This window comes from Mixophyes fleayi, chromosome 2 (assembly GCF_038048845.1).
Source record: "Mixophyes fleayi isolate aMixFle1 chromosome 2, aMixFle1.hap1, whole genome shotgun sequence".
NCBI classification, from domain to species: Eukaryota; Metazoa; Chordata; class Amphibia; order Anura; family Limnodynastidae; genus Mixophyes; species Mixophyes fleayi.
The window spans coordinates 217,093,420-217,109,319 of record NC_134403.1 but is presented as its reverse complement, the minus strand read 5'-3'; positions in this window follow the sequence as shown (position 1 = coordinate 217,109,319).

The following is a 15,900-nucleotide window of genomic DNA, read 5'->3' as shown; positions in this document are numbered from 1 at the left end:
TTAAGATAGTCTATTTACATAGTACAGTCAGTATCACTTTGATCATTTATTCCCGAACATCAATAACTAGAGTATGCAATGTGCGATCTCTTCGGCGAATGAACCGGATAACTACTGATGAATAGGGAAAAATGACACTAAACATGACACAGTTCCTGCAACTTGAACCTCAAATAACACTAAATTGTACATATAATCATAATATATAAACTAATAATAAACTAAATACTATATGCTCATAAATCACTGTAGAACGGAACCAATATAAAAAATATATAAATAACTAAATGTTAGAGTGCGAGTGTGTGCGTGCGTATTTTATTTTTTTACCGCGCGATCGCGCTATGCCACGTGGCATACTGATCGCAATCGCACGGCAAAACAATATTAACCAATATACTTTCGTTCATCTAATTATACGACTTTGACAATATATATATATATATGTGTATATATATATATATATATATATATATATATATTGTAACAAAGGGAGGCATTTAGCTGACAAGATGCAGAGAAAGCATGCAAGCAGAGTAAAACATTGGTGCAGTTATGCACCTAGATTGATGATAAACCAGGTAAAGACTTATGTGTGACAAACAATGGTTTAAGTTTGGTTAACTCACATGGTTTGAAAGCTCCTTCCTCACAGCCAGCAAACAGGGTGTGTCTGTGGAAAGAGAACCATTGATGGAAGTTTCCTCTTAAAGGGAAGGTGGGTGTTTTACCTGCCCATCGAGCTAACGCTGGGGGAAGTATAGCATTTATAAAAGCTTGCTTGTATCATTTGTTCAGTGAAACCAACGCTGGGGAAGCTGGCTAGTCTTTAGAGAGCTGGTCTTTGTCTAGCTAGCGTTTAGGGTTTCCAGAATCTGTGTGAAAGCTGTATGGTAACAAAACACGCCATCCTGACAATAAAACTACATAAAAAGGAAGAAGTTGTTCGCGTGTGCCTCAGCAGTAGCGGGCTCTTGCCACAATATATACATATATATATATATATATATTTATGTATATATATATATATATATATATATATATATATATATATATACATACACAAGACAACAGATACCCAATATCTGGGGCGCTTAACCCAATACTGTAGAATGAATGTATAAAATACAAAATGTCAGATGTTACAGTAAACACAAAGTCCAATTTACAGGAGGCAGCCAGTCCTAAATCAGATGGTGAATCTGGATAATCTAGAAAAAAGTGCAAAGAACAGGGCGCCACATAGTGTATTACCAGATAAACATGGAATGAGAGATGTACTATAATTAATTCCCGGATAGGAAAGACACGTGACTTTCAAGTTAAAAAACCCGTGAAGTTAATACAGCACACACGTGAGTGAAGTGACTCAATTCCCAAGTAAGATCACCACTAATTAAAGATTCTGCGTACCGGATAAAAGACTTGAAAGGCAAAACTGAAATGCTGATGATATTAATATGTCTGCTTAGACAACCAATGTAAACTTCTCCTCAGCAGAATGACACCGATGCAGCTGGGACCTCAGACACAGCAGAGTCTCTCAGGAGGCAACCAACCTCCTCCTCCCAGGTCTGCGAAGTTGTCAAATAAGCGGCTGCATAAGCTGTGTGAGGTCATAGCAATTTATTCATGGCCCTTTGGAAGGGGGCAGGGGCCCCATGCAACCCAAAGGGTAGGACTTGATATTGATAGAGACCATCAGAGGTGGAAAATGCAGTCTTTGGCTTGGCAGTGGAAGTCAGGGGAACTTGCCAATAACCCTTTGTTAGATCAAGAGTTGTCAAATAGTTACTACCAGCAAGATTTTCTACCAGTTCATCCACACGTGGCATCGGATAGGCATCAAACTGGAACATACTGTTTAGGCACCTAAAGTCATTGCAGAACCTAATTGTCCCATTGGGTTTTGGGACAAGCACAATGGGACTATTCCACTCACTAGTGGACTCTTCAATCACACCTAACTGGAGGATTTTCTCAATCTCCTTTCTCACATCCACCCGTCTGGCCTCTGGAATGTGATATGGCTTCTGTTTTACAATGACTCCTGGTGCAGTGACAATGTCATGTTCGATTAAGGTAGTGCACCCAGGAATGGAATATAAGACATCCCTGTTCCGGCGAATCATTTCTTCAGTCTGTTGTCTCTGCTTGATAGACAAAGCTGGCTCTATGGGCACTTCAGACTTTTCAATGGCAGTACTCACTACCTGAGGAGAGGTTTCCTCATCATGCCAAGGTTTAAGGAGGTTAACATAATATATTTGCTCCTCCCTTCTCCTACCTAACTGGCAGACCCTGTAATTGACAGGACCGACAGCATCTAGAACTTCATATGGACCCTGCCAATGGGCAAAAAGTTTGTTTTTCTGGGTAGGAACCAGGACTAGGACCTCCTTGTCCCCAGGCTTGAAATATCGAACAACAGCACTTTTGTCATAACTTTTCTTCTGTCATTCCTGAGGTCCTTTTACATGTTGTTGTACAATGGGCCCTATCTTTCCTAGCCTCTCATACATTTGTGACACAAATTGTAACAGGTTTGGCTCCCTGGGACCTTGCTGCTCCCACCCTTCCTTTAACATATCCAAGATACCCCTTGGCTGTCTCCCAAACAATAGCTCAAAGGGACTAAACCCTGTTGAAGCATGAGTTACCTCACGGATGGCAAACTTAAAATAGGGAATAAGAGTGTCCCAATCTTTTTTCCCTTGAGCCACGGCTTTCCTGAGCATGTGCTTTAATGTGCAGTTAAAGCGTTCCACCAAGCCGTCTGTTTGTGGATGGTACACGGAGGTGTGAAGTGCCATTAACCCTAACAACTGGCACATGTCCTTCATCAGTTTGGACATGAATGAGGTGCCCTGGTCTGTGAGAATTTCCTTGGGTATACCCAAGCGTGTATACATCAATACAAGTTCTTTAGCTATGGTGCTGGACTTTATATTTCGTAGGGGAATTGCCTCTGGATACCTGGTTGCATAGTCAAGCACCACTAGTATATATTGGGGCCCATGTGCGGATTTTTCCAGTGGCCCCACAAGGTCCATGGCTATCTGTTCAAAGGGAACTTGTACTATTGGTATTGGAATGAGAGGTGCCCTGTACATGGGTTTGGGACATGTTCTTTGACAAATGGGACAGGACCGTCAATACCTTTTCACTGCTATGTGTACACTGGGCCAGTAAAACCTAAGCAGAACTCGTTCCCGTGTTTTATCCTCCCCTAGGTGTCCACCACAGACATGTGTGTGCTGCTTTTAACACTAGTGGTACATGGACCTGAGGATTCATTAATTGTTCTACTTTTTCACCCTGTACAATAGCAATTCTATACAGAAAATTCTTTTTCACAATAAAATATGGTATACCTTCTGCAGGCTGGGCGGCTTTCGCTACCCCATTTACCTCAGTCACACTTTTAAAGGCATGTTCCAAAGTGGCATCATTAAGTTGGTCCCGAGCAAAGTCCTGCAGAGGAAAGCAAATTGGTATTGCGGACCAGTCCATATCCTCACTGACTGGCGGGGAGGGCTCATCCGCGACATCACCGACCAATGCTAGCTTGGACTGTCTATGTTTCCCCGCAGTTGGATACTTTTGTGGAACTCCTGCTGTGACTTCCAGAATGGCATTCCAGTTTGGCAGTTCACAAAGAACGAGGTCCAGATGTTGTGGATTCTTAGGCGGTTCCTTTAAGACTGGGCTTCCGACCATTACATCAGTTGCCGGCATGTCGGGCCGGATCCGCTCACCGAGGACATCATTAAACAGTGGGAAGTCTCGCCCCAAAATGAGTGGATATGGGAGTTTAGGTGCTATGGCAGCTACCACCATAACGTTTTTTTCCGTGAGTTTGACTGGTAGTAGTGTTCATTCATACTCCTCTGTCGTCCCATGTATGCAGATAACCTTCACCTTGGGCAACCGAGAAGTTATGGTTTCTGGTACGGCAGACCTGGAAACCAACCAAAGTTCACTCCCTGAGTCAACCAAGGCCGGACAAGGTTTTGGTTGATTAGCACCATCACCCGGAACAAACAAGGACTTCCTGATGTGGGACTCATGGTAAACAGCTTGAGAAAGCAGGCCCAATATGTGCCACCGAACAGTTCATGGGTTTCGGTAGTATAGGACACTCTGCCTTGAAGTGGCCTGGCTCACCACATTCGAAGCACTTCAGATTAGACACTTTTGTATCTGGCCCTCTGTTCATAGCAGTTTTGCCATTGGGCCCTGTAGCAAGGATTGTCAAACCTGGCTTTTAGCGTGGCATCGGCTTTGGCACAAATGCAGGTTCTTTAGTGATTTGCTGTAGCGCACAAAACCTCTCTACCACTGTGGCAAGCTCTTCATAAGTTAGTGGGTCTGATTGCAGCACCCACCTTTGCAAATCGCGGTTCAGCCATGGTTGCAGGGATCTATCACCAGAACTTCGATAATCTGAGAAGGCGAATTCTCCTAAGGCTGCAGCTATTTCTTTAAACTTTTAGAAAGCTTAGCCAATTGCGCCCTGACCGGCTTTTCTTTATCATAGCGCCATTGGTGATAGTGCAGGGCTCGGCCTGGCCCAGAAAACCCAATGCGAGCCAATATCTCAGACTTTAAACACATATAATCAGAGGCCCGGTCCTCATCTAGATCCATATAAGCTCGCTGATCTTCACCAGTCAGATATGGCGCCAGACTCTCAGCCCAATCTTTAGGAGGCCATTTTGCCCTTTTTGCAAGTCTCTCAAAGGACACCAGATATGCTTCTACATCATCAACTGGTGACATTTTCTGCAGAACCGGACTAGGTGGTTCATTTCTGTCATGCCTCACCTGGCTTCACTCTTCCCTTAAGAGCCTTGTGTTTTCCACCTGTGCCTCGGCGACTCGTAGCATCTGAGCTTACTGCCCTTGCTGTGCAGCGGCCACATTCACAAGGGTTCTCAGTACTTCCTCCATGTTGATGTCTGCGTGGGCTGGATAGCGGAAACTTGCTTCCCAAAGTATACCACTTCTGACACCACTACTGCTGAAGCAAACACGAACAACTTCTTTTTATGCAGCTTTATTGTCAGGATGGAAAAATTTATTTGACACCATATGAATTTCACAGCAATTCTGGACACCCTACACGCTAGCTAGACATAGATCAGCTCTCTAAGGACCAGCCAGCTTCCCGAGCGTTGGTCTCACTGAACAATGAAAACAAGCAGGGTTTTATACCTGACACTCCTCCCTCAGCCCTAGCTTGATGGGCAGGTGACACACCCACCTTCCCTTTAAGAGGAAACTCCCATCAATGCTTCTGTTTGCACTAACAGACACACCCTGTCTGTTTGCTATGAGGAAGGAGCTTCCAAACCATGTGAGTTGACCAAACTTTTAAACTATTGTTTGTTACTCATAAGTCTTTACCTGGTTTATCATTATTTCTAGGTGCATAAATGCACAAATATTTTACTTTACTTCCATGCTTTCTCTGCACATTGCCAGCTAAATACCTCCCTTTGTTACAATATATATATATATATATATATATATATATATATATATATATATATAAAATGTGTGTGTGTATATATATTCTGGATCTTCTGGGCCTCCAGTCTAAGTGTAGGCTAATTTCAAACTGCACCTGAGTTTAAAAAGTAAGGCTAGACATAAGGTAGCTCAGTCCTGGGGAGAAGGTTGGGTGCCTTCTGGGAGACTCTGAAGCAGTAAGTGGTGCACTCTTTATATAATGAAAGATAGAAGGCACATTTAGTGGTTGGAGGGAGGTGCAAGCTATGTCCTCTATGGTGATGGCCACGCATACACACATCTGGCCACACACGCACATCACTGGCCGCACCTTCAGTGGGACGACACTTCTCACAATAGGCCCTTAATAATTTTCAGCCCTAGGCAGGGCCATTTTAACAGGATTATAGGAACCCTGGGCAAAGCAAAAAAACATGCTGTACAGTTGTTACCTCGGGGCTGTATCCAGCGAAGGAGGGATCAAAGGGCTACATATAGTCTCTTTACAGTACTTCACAATTGCTGTGAAGGGAACTGTTGAAGTGGGGATAAAAAAAAAAGTCCTAAATGGCCAACATACCCAGCACACTACTCCACATGCCATCAAACCTATCTAAATGCCCCTTGCATGCCCACCAGATCTCTCCATATGTCCCTTACATCCACATCAGCTGCTTTTGATTCCCTTCTTCTTTATCTCCTATTTCACATTGTGCCGTCCATTATGCTGCTTTTGCTCCCCTTCATTTCTCCCCTATTTCACATTGTGCCGTACATTATGCTGCTTTTGCTCCCCTTCATTTGTCTCCCGTTTCACACTCCCCTTTCACTTACCTTTTTATTGCCTTCTTTCTTTTGAATTCTTCACTTCTGTCTCTTCTTCTTTCTTTACTCATTGCGGCTCCTCTCTCTGCACTGTTCACAGAAAATGTCAGCTACGATGATGTCACACCCGACATTCAGTGCAAGCGCAGCAGTAAAGAGGGAGGGTGCTGGATTGGCAAAGGAGATTTAAAAAAAACAAAACTTATTTCTCCCGGGCCCCGGGCAGTTGCCCAGCATGCCCATGTGGAAAGATGGCCGTGGCCTCAAGCCCATGTGGCCCTTAATTAGAGATGGGCAGACTCGGTACCTCGAGAACCGAACCCGCCCGAACTTTAGGTATCCGAATACCGGAATTGAAAACGTTGCAAAACGTCATCGTGACGTAGTCGGATGTTTCAAATGCATAAATATCCGCCTCCACAGCAATCCATCGCCATTTGACAGAGGGAGAGAGAAGGGTTAGGTCGCAGGATTAGAGCAGGGAGAGAACAGTTATTAGAGCAGGAAGAGAGGAGTATAGACCAGGCATTTTTCCAAACATAACAAACTGTTTAGGGTGTCATATTCCCTCCTAAAGAAACTATTTTCTCCCTGCAGAAGTTGTAATATACAGTCAAGTCCATAAATATTGGGACATCGACACAATTCTCATATTACGGGCTCTATACACCACCACAATGGATTTTAAATGAAACTAACAAGATGTGCTTTAACTGCAGACTTTCAGCTTTAATTTGAGGATATTTACATCCAAATCAGGTGAATGGTGTAGAAATTACAACGGTTTCTATATGTGCCTCCCACTTTTTAAGGGACCAAAAGTAATGGGACAATCGACTCAAAAGCTATTTCATGGACATGTGTGGGCTATTCCCTCGTTATTTCATCATCAATTAAGCAGGTAAAAGGTCTGGAGTTGATTCTAGGTGTGAATTTGCATTTGGAATCTGTTGCTGTCGACTCTCAATATGAGATCCAAAAAGCTGTCACTATCAGTGAAGCAAGCCATCATTAGGCTGAAAAATCAAAACAAACCCATGAGAGAGATAGCAAAAATAATAGGTGTGGCCAAATCAACTGTTTGGAACATTCTTAAAAAGAAAGAACACACCGGAGAGCTCAGCAACACCAAAAGACCCAGAAGACCACGGAAAACAACTGTGGTGGATGACAGAAGATTTTTTTCCCTGGTGAAGAAAAACCCTTCACAACAGTTGGCCAAATCAAGAACACTCTCCAGGAGGTAGGTGTATATGTGTCAAAGTCAACAATCAAGAGAAGACTTCACAAGAGTGAATATAGAGGGTTCACCACAAGATGTAAACCATTTGTTAGCCAAAAAAACAGGAAGACCAGATTAGAGTTTAGCAAACAACATCTAAAAAAGCCATTACAGTTCTGGAACAACATCCTATGGACAGATGAGACAAAGATCAACTTGTACCAGAGTGATGGGAAGAGAAGAGTATGAAGAAGGAAATGAACTGCTCCTGATCCAAAACATACCACCTCATCAGTGAAGCATGGTGGTGGTAGTGTCATGGTGTGGTCATGTATGGCTGCCAATGGAACTGGTTCCCTTGTATTTATTGATGATGTGACTGCTGACAAAAGCAGCAGGATGAATTCTGAAGTGTTTCAGGCAATATTATCTGCTCATATTCAGTCAAATGCTTCAGAACTTCACAGTGCAGATGGACAATGACCCGAAGCATACTGCAAAAGCAACCAAAGCGATTTTTAAGGCTAACAAGTGGAATGTTATGCAACGGCCAAGTCAATCACCTGACCTGAATCCGATTGAGCATGCATCTCACTTGAAAGACCAAACTGAAGGGAAAATGCCCCAAGAACAAGCAGGAACTGAAGACATTTGCAGTAGAGGCCTTGCAGAGCATCACCAGGGATGAAACCCAACGTCTGGTGATGTCTATGCATTCCAGACTTCAGGCTGTAATTGACTGCAAAGTATTTGCAACAAAGTATTAAAAAGTGAAAGTTTGATGTAGGATTGTTTAATTTGTCCCATTACTTTTGGTCCCTTAAAAAGTGGGAGGCACATATAGAAACCGCTGTAATTCCTACACTGTTCACCTGATTTGGATGTAAATACCCTCAAATTATAGCTGAATGTCTGCAGTTAAAGCACATCTTGGGGTAAATGTATCAAGCTGCGAGTTTGCAAATCCAGCGATTTTCTCAGGAGAGTTGAAACTAGCCGATGTATGAAGCTGAGTTCTGCTTCTGTCAAAATCGCTACTTGCAAAATCGCCAGAGATTAAACTCACCACTGTTTACCACTGCAGCTATACAAGTCTACAATGTATGAATGTATGAAGCTGCGAGTTAGCAAACTCAGGAGAGTTTGCTACTAAACATGCCAGATACAACACGCTGCTTGATAGCAGCGTGTTGTATCAACACATCACTGTTACAACTACAGGGCCCAGCAAGCCAGGAATGTCAGGGCATGTTGGCACTTGTGGTTCTCCAAGTGCCAACATGCCCTGGCTGCCGTGGGTATGCTGGTGCTTGTAGTTATAAAAGCACCAGCATGGCCACACTGTTTTTGGCAACCTGGCTGGCTGGGACTTGTAGTTCCACAAACAAAATTGGTGTCAGTTTATTTTTTTTAACCATTTAGCGCCGTATTACCCTACTACCCACAGCCCAGGGGTAGTAGGAAGAGCCCTAGTGCTATCAGCACTGGGCTGGTTCTTTCTGGGGGGGGGCCCGCTCGTTTTTTTCGGCGGACCCCACTCCCTAGGGAATCCAGCCCAGCGCTGAACAGTCTAGGGTTGGTTAGTCATTATGGCAGGGGGACCCCTGTCGCGCGTCCCCCTGCTATAGTGCCGCCAACCCTGGCTGGTTTGCCTAGTGCTGGTAAAGTGAAAATCGGGGGGACCCCACGCAAAATTTTTCCCCGATTTTCACGGGACCAGCATTAGTCAGGCAGCACTAGGGTTAAGCATAAATAGTGGGGGGACCTCACGCTTTTTTTTTTTAAACTTTTATCTGTTCTTTAACTTATTACCAGGGCAGTGTAACAGTGATGTGTCTGCCAAACACAGGAGAGTTTGCTAAACTCGTCAGTGTTTACATCGCTCAAAATCGCCAGAGATGACGAGAGATTTTGAACATGAGTCTCAAAATCGCAGCTTGATACATTTCCAGTTTTTTTTTCCAAAAATCGCGATTTTCCGCAATTTCAACACGCTGGCAAACTCGCAGTTTGATACATTTACCCCCTTGTTTGTTTCATTTCAAATCCATTGTGGTGGTGTATAGAGCCCAAAATAAGAGAATTGTGTCGATGTCCCAATATTTATGGACTTGACTGTAGCAGCACTATTTCTTTATAAATTTGCACTACAAGTGATTGGGGTGAGACATTTTCCCCATTGCCCAAAAATCTATTTTCTGGTGTTGAAATTATTAGATACCAGCACTATATATTTCTGAATTTGCACTACAAGTGATTGGGGTGTGACATTTTCCCCATTGCCCAAAAATCTATTTACTGGTGTTGAAATTATTAGATACCAGCACTGTATATTTCTGAATTTGCACTACAATTGTTTTGGGTATCATTAAAATGGATCCACAGCTGTCCACATATGAGCAGGATCAGCAAGCAGCTTCTGGCACCAGTCCTGATGGTAATCTTCCCTGTACGTCATTTGGTAAAGCCTATGTAAAAGTACATAGTCTTTTTAAGTCAGGGAAACCCCCCCCCCCCAAAAAAAAAAAACCCAACCTTTTACTGTGTTGAAGAGAAAAAGAACTGTAACTGCTGAAAAGTTAACTGCCGATGAAAAAAAAATTGCCAACATGCCATTCTACACAAAGAAAGAATGAGGCCTTCGTCTTTCTCTAATAGTGTGAGATCTAAAAATGTTACAGAGCCTCCTTCTTGTAAGGTCACTCGTGACCAAGCAAGACCAAGTAATTCGGAGTCCAAAAGTGGTGCACAACTACCGTTACGTGTGAAAGCCGAGCTGCAAGAAAACAGTAAGCCATTAGAGGAAAATGTATGCTCAGAATCAGGAATGACACCACTGGGCACCACAATAAAAAAATATATAGAAAACTTTCAACAGGTCTGAATTACACCCAAAAATAGTATCTGGACTGCGTAGAGGACTGGCCACTGGCCACCACAATATAATATATAGAAAACCTTCAACAGGTCTGAATTACACCCAAAAATAGTATCTGGACTGCGTAGAGTAGTGGGCACTGGGCACCACAATAAAAAATATATAGAAAACCTTCAACAGGTCTGAATTACACTCAAAAATAGTATCTGGACTGCGTAGAGGACTGGCCACTGGCCACCACAATATAATATATAGAAAACCTTCAACAGGTCTGAATTACACCCAAAAATAGTATCTGGATTGCGTAGAGTAGTGGGCACTGGGCACCACAATAAAAAATATATAGAAAACCTTCAACAGGTCTGAATTACACCCAAAAATAGTATCTGGAATGCGTAGAGGACTGGCCACTGGCCACCACAATATAATATATAGAAAACCTTCAACAGGTCAGAATTACACCCAAAAATAGTATTTGGACTGCGTAGAGGACTGGCCACTGGCCACCACAATATAATATATAGAAAACCTTCAACAGGTCAGAATTACACCCAAAAATAGTATCTAGACTGTGTAGAGTAGTGGGCACTGGGCACCACAATAAAAAAATATATAGAAAACCTTCAACAGGTCTGAATTAAACCCAAAAATAGTATCTGGACTGCATAGAGGACTGGCCACTGGCCACCACAATATAATATATAGAAAACCTTCAACAGGTCAGAATTACACCCAAAAATAGTATCTGGACTGCGTAGAGTAGTGGGCACTGGGCACCACAATAAAAAATATATAGAAAACCTTCAACAGGTCTGAATTACACCCAAAAATAGTATCTGGACTGCGTAGAGGACTGGCCACTGGCCACCACAATATAATATATAGAAAACATTCAACAGGTCTGAATTACACCCAAAAATAGTATCTGGACTGCGTAGAGTAGTGGGCACTGGGCACCACAATAAAAAATATATTGAAAACCTTCAACAGGTCTGAATTACACCCAAAAATAGTATCTGGACTGCGTAGAGGACTGGCCACTGGCCACCACAATATAATATATAGAAAACCTTCAACAGGTCAGAATTACACCCAAAAATAGTATCTGGACTGCGTAGAGTAGTGGGCACTGGGCACCACAATAAAAAATATATAGAAAACCTTCAACAGGTCTGAATTAAACCCAAAAATAGTATCTGGACTGCATAGAGGACTGGCCACTGGCCACCACAATATAATATATAGAAAACCTTCAACAGGTCAGAATTACACCCAAAAATAGTATCTGGACTGCGTAGAGTAGTGGGCACTGGGCACCACAATAAAAAATATATAGAAAACCTTCAACAGGTCTGAATTACACCCAAAAATAGTATCTGGACTGCGTAGAGGACTGGCCACTGGCCACCACAATATAATATATAGAAAACCTTCAACAGGTCTGAATTACACCCAAAAATAGTATCTGGACTGCGTAGAGTAGTGGGCACTGGGCACCACAATAAAAAATATATTGAAAACCTTCAACAGGTCTGAATTACACCCAAAAATAGTATCTGGACTGCGTAGAGGACTGGCCACTGGCCACCACAATATAATATATAGAAAACCTTCAACAGGTCAGAATTACACCCAAAAATAGTATCTGGACTGCGTAGAGTAGTGGGCACTGGGCACCACAATAAAAAATATATAGAAAACCTTCAACAGGTCTGAATTAAACCCAAAAATAGTATCTGGACTGCATAGAGGACTGGCCACTGGCCACCACAATATAATATATAGAAAACCTTCAACAGGTCAGAATTACACCCAAAAATAGTATCTGGACTGCATAGAGTAGTGGGCACTGGGCACCACAATAAAAAATAAATAGAAAACCTTCAACAGGTCTGAATTACACCCAAAAATAGTATCTGGACTGCGTAGAGGACTGGCCACTGGCCACCACAATATAATATATAGAAAACCTTCAACAGGTCAGAATTACACCCAAAAATAGTATCTGGACTGCGTAGAGTAGTGGGCACTGGGCACCACAATAAAATATATAAAAAAACCTTCAACGGGTCTGCATTACACTGCACATACGGCTGCTCCTCCATCCTCTCCATCATATACATGTTGGAGTTTCAGCGTGTGAAAACCTCTTGTTTTTGATAATGTCAGTGCATTTTGAATATTTTTCAATTTGCCCCACACCACTGAATGTACTTTATCTATGATACGCATCTATCTATCTTGACTGCGTAGTGTGGTGGCCCCGGTACACAATTTGGTACCGAGGCCACAATATAATTAAAAAACCCTCCACGGGTCAGAGTTCCACCAAAAAAGGGTATGGACTGCGTAGTGTGGTGTGCCCGGAACACAATTTTTTACAGCGCCAACAATATAATTAACAAATTGGGCATCAACTGTCACCGTTGTTTAATATCTGATACACCTAAATATGGACTGCACAGTGGAGTGGCCCCGGTAGTAAATTTGGTGCCGGGGCCACAATACCTCCTCCAACTTCCAAGTGTAGTGTTTATAAAGACAGACAGCGTCGAAGTGTTATTAGTTGACTTTCTTAACCCTAAAATTGTCCCTGTTGCAAATATTCGTGTAATGGACAGTTACTTTTTCATTGAAAGACTCAAGCTTTCAAGTGTAGTGTTTATAAAATATAAACAACAATACAGTAGTTTTAGAGCACGTCAATACCTCTTGTTTTAAATTATGACAGGGCATTTTACTTTTGGTTTAATTTCTTGAATTTGTTTAAATTTGGTTTTACTTTTTGAACATGGCAAACGACTGTTGATTGGTTATATAATGCAAAAAAAAAAGTTCCAAGATGGAATTGTCCTTGAGCCCTCACACCCACCCTTATGTTGTTGAAATAGGACATACACACTTTAACAAACCAATCATTTCAGCGACAGGGCCTACCAAACAACTTTGGCTGAAATGATTGGTTTGTTTGGGCCCCCACACCAAAAAAGCTATTCATCTCTCCCTGTACAGACTAAACAGGCTCTACTGAGGCAAGATGTCGTCCTCATCCTCAACCTCTGATTCCTCTCCCCCTACAGTGTGTACTTCCTCCTCATCACACATTATCAATTCGTCCCCGCTGGACTCCACAACCACAGGTCCCTCTGTACTATCTGGAGGGCAGTGCTGTACTTCATTGAGGAATTGATTATTCATTTTTATAAACATCATTTTTTCAACGTTATGAGGAAGCAACCTCCTTCGCCGCTCACTGACCAGGTTCCCCGCTGCACTAAAAACTCTTTCGGAGTACACACTGGAGGGGGGACAACTCAGGTAAAATAGAGCCAGTTTGTACAGGGGCTTCCAAACTGCCTTTTTTTTCCTGCCAGTAACAATATGGACTGTCTGACATGTCTACTTGGATGGTGTCAGCAAAGTATTCATCCACAATTTTTTCTATTGTGACAGCATCCAATGCAGCGAGAGTAGACATGTCTGCAATGGTTGGCAGGTCCTTCAGTCCGGACCAGATGTTATCAGCATCCCCGCCAGCGTCTCTTTTGGGAAAACTGAGCTTTTTCCTCGCAGCCATAGATGTGGAAGAAAATGAGGGTGGAGCTGTTGGCATGTCACGGTCCTCTTCAGAGGACAATCTCCTGACCAGCAGGTCTTTGCACCGCTGTAGACTTGTGTCCGCCGGAAACAGAGACACAACATACGCTTTAAACCGAGGATCGAGCACGGTGGCCAGAATGTATTCCTCTGACTTTAAAAGAGTGACCACCCTCTGATCCTGGCAAAGCGTACGAAGGGCTACATCCACAAGAGCTACATGCTTGGTGTAATCGCAATGGCTTACCAGCTCCTCCCTCACTTTCTCCAGCTGCTTCTGCAACAGCCTGATCAGGGGAATGACCTGACTCAAGCTGGCAGTGTCGGAACTGACTTCTCGTGTGGCAAGTTCAAATGGCTGCAGAACCTTGCACAACACGGAAATCAGTCTCCACTGCGCTTGACTGAGGCGCATCCCCACTCCTTTGCCTATGTCGTAGGTGGCTGTGTAGGCCTGAATGGCCTTTTGCTGCTCCTCCATCCTCTGCAGCATATAGAGGGTGGAGTTCCAGCGCGTCACAACCTCTTGTTTGAGGTGATGGCAGGGCAGGTTCATGCTTTTTTGATGTGCCTCTAGTCTGCGGTAGGCACTGGCTGATGCCGAAAGTGTCCAGCAATTTTGCGCGCCACCGCAAGCATCTCCTGCACACCCCTATCACTCTTGAGGTAATGCTGCACCACCAAATTAATGGTGTGGGCAAAACATGGGACGTGCTGGAAATAGCCCATATTTGCCCGCACAATGTTACTGGCATTGTCTGACACCACAAATCCCCATAAGAGTCTAAGTGGGGTAAGCCACTGGGAGATAATTTCCCTCAGTTTCTCTAATATGTTGTCAGCGTTGTGCCTCTTATTAAAGCCTGTAATACACAATGTTGCCTGCCTTTGCACGAGCAGCCATTTTGTAGATGCTGCTACTGATGCAGCTGTTGCTGTTGCTGCGGAAGGGGATGCATCTACCCAGTGGGCTGTTACAGTCATATAGTCCTTCGTTTGCCCAGAACCACTTGTCCACATGTCCGTGGTTAAGTGGACAGTGGGTACAACCGCATTTTTTAGAGCACTGAGGACACTTGATCGTACTTCTCTGTACATTTTTGGTATCGCCTGCCTAGTGAAGTGGAATCTCGACCGGATTTGGTACCGGGGACACAATACCTCCATCAACCCTCTAAATCCCACTCCACTGATGGCGGACACCGGGCACACGTCTAACACCAACATTGCAGTTACAGCCGCAGTTATACGCTTTGCAATAGGGTGACTACTATCGTATTTTGTGGTCATGGCAAAGGACTGTTGGACGGTCAATTGTTTGGTGAAAGACTTAGCGGTCTTACGACTTCCCCTCTGGGAAGATGACCGACTAACAGCAGCAACAGCAGCAGTGGCAGTATTAGGCGTACCGCTGCAGGATTCCTCGGATGAATCCCGTATTGAGGAGGACTCAGTCTGGCTGCTGACTTGGGCTGCAGGACTGAATCTGATGGAGATTGTGGAGGAAGTTGACGAGGAGGGTGTTGCTGGTGTGCATCCAACTGGACCACGGGATTTAGGTGTCCCTGTACCAATGAGGGTCCTAGCCCCAGTTCCTGAACTAACCACTGAACTATGAAGGTTATTCAGGTGACGTATAAGGGAGGATGTTCCTAGGTGGGCAAGATCCTTACCCCTGCTTATTTGAGCTTTACATAAGCTACATATGGTCATACATTGGTTGTCTGGATTTGGATAAAAATAACTCCAGACCGAAGAGGTGCATTTTTTGGTCTTCTGACCAGGCATGACGATGGGCTTTTTCATCCCATGGACATCAGCTGTTTCCCCCCCTGGTGCCTCATTTACAATAACCACATCACCA